Below are 2,250 nucleotides of genomic sequence, written 5' to 3'. Positions count from 1 at the left end.
ATCTCTATGGATCTTACCTTGGTCCATGTCTCCTTAGGGAAAAAGACATCTTGTGTGATCAATACTATGTCAGATGACTTTTCCCTTAAACTTTAGGTAAGAGCGTTATTGACTTTTAGGTTATTATTCAGCCCCTGGAAGTCACTAACACTTTAGTGGCAGTTTTGGGTGAAGTGGAAAGATTTGGGTTATGGTATAAGCAGAATTAGTATTGAATTCTATCTTGTTAGTTTATGTAACATTGTGTGAATTTCACAGCTCTCAGGATCTTATTTTAATCTTAGCTCACATTTACAGTGAGATAGTAACACCTTTTTCAAAGGGTAGGTTTAAGCATTAGATGAGACACTGTATGCCAAGTATCCAGGACTATGCTTGTCACTCAGTGGGTACTTAATAAATGTCACTGTCTTTGATGCTCCCTCACTTCTTCATTTGGATCCTATTTCTGTCTCATTTTTAAAAAACCCTTTGATTTATACATATTATTGAATTCTTTGTAGGATTTCTATTAGAAGGTCATGAGGCACTTTGAAAATTCTGAGAGTAAAGCCCTCAAGTTAATGCAAAATGGATGAGATTAATTCTCTAAAAAATTCACCTTAAAAATGAGAATGTCTCCAAAGTTACAATTAGGTTAAGGAAGACTTCCACATTTAATAAACTGTTTATGATCAATTGAAAAATCTTCCAGGGGCGCCTGGGTGGCTCAGTCGGTTTAGCCTCCGACTTCGGCTCAGGTCAGATCTCACGCTTGTGGGTTCGAGCCCCTCGACAGGCTCTGTGCAGACAGCTAGCTCAGAGCCTGGAGCCTGCTTCCGGTTCTGTGTCTCCTTCTCTCTCTGCCCCTCCCCCTCTCATGCTCTGTCTCTCTCTGTATCAAAAATAAATAAAACATTACAAAAATTTTTAAAAAATCTTCCATACAGTAATTAGTAGTTGTAGCAAAAGCGATTCCTACATACTACAGTTTGGCTGGTGCTACAAAGGAAAGTTACTGTTTAATCCCCTAAGACCCCTATGAAAAAGATAATGTTATTCCTGCTTTCCAGAAGAACTGAAGTGTGGAAAATTGAAATCATTTACTTTAGGTCACAGAACTTGAAAATGCCTGAGGTGGGATTTGAACCCGTGTAATTTGGCTTTAGAATTTGCACTTTTTTAAAAAACAGTTTTATTTATTATTGAGAGACAGAGCATGAGCATGGGAGGGGCAGAGAGAGGGGGAGACACAGAATGCAAAGGAAGCGCCAGGGCCTGAGCTGTCAGCACAGAGTCTGACAAGGGGCTCGAACCCACAAACTGTGAGATCATGACCTGAGCCGAAGTCAGACGTCCAACCTACTGAGCCACCCAGGCGCCCCAGAATTTGCACTGTTAACCACTGTGGTATACATCATAACTATTACACAGATCATATAATACTTTCTAGGGAGGGAGATAGGCAATAGGTAAGTTAATGTATATATAAAATGTTTCATTCAAAGAGAAAAGTGCTTAAGAATGGAAGTATGTGAGGTGATAGTGACTCAGAAGGCAAGGGAACTCTTTAGGTTTTGCCTTCAAAAAAGACCCCAAAGCAAGATTTTACAGCATTTATCCATGTTTAAGAGTGAGCTGCAGATCATGAGTAAAACCACCAGAGAGGAATTTCTGTACATGGGAAGGGGATTTTTATCTGACATGGATGAGTGTCATTAACTGCTCTCTTCTGACTCAGAGATCACCAAGCAACCTTAAACTGACACTTAATTCAGCTCTAATTAACATCAGGATGAAGTGAAATAAAATATCTGTGCTCAAGCAACCATCTTTCCCCAGAACTTGCGTGTGCTTCCTGACAAGTGTTTACTTTGGTGGACTCTTTGGCGTAGCTAACAGCCTTGATCGCCACTTTTTCTCTTCCTGGCTTCTTTAATGTCTACAGTTTTTTCCCCATGTGACAGCATTTGCTTAAATTGTATAGCTCTGTACAATTGCCCCACCCAAATGCATCTCTGTGGCCCTGTTCCTATCATTCTTCCCCTTATTCACCACAGTCAGCTGCAACGGCCTCATATTTGCCTATAGGTCTTTGAACTAGATCTTTATTCCAAAGACTCTTTCTCTGGACCTTCCTTTGCCTTGATTGTTGTCCCCACTCAGTCTGCAACTCAACGGCCATCTCCTTAGAGGTCTTCTCTAACCACCACATAAAGCCAATCTCTATCTCCCTGAGTTATTCTATTACATTACTCCCCATCATCTCCA

The sequence above is a fragment of the Suricata suricatta genome, chromosome 11, assembly GCF_006229205.1.
Source record: "Suricata suricatta isolate VVHF042 chromosome 11, meerkat_22Aug2017_6uvM2_HiC, whole genome shotgun sequence".
In the NCBI taxonomy this organism is placed as follows: Eukaryota; Metazoa; Chordata; class Mammalia; order Carnivora; family Herpestidae; genus Suricata; species Suricata suricatta.
The sequence above is the reverse complement of the archived record's forward strand: the minus strand, read 5'-3'. Positions refer to the sequence as shown.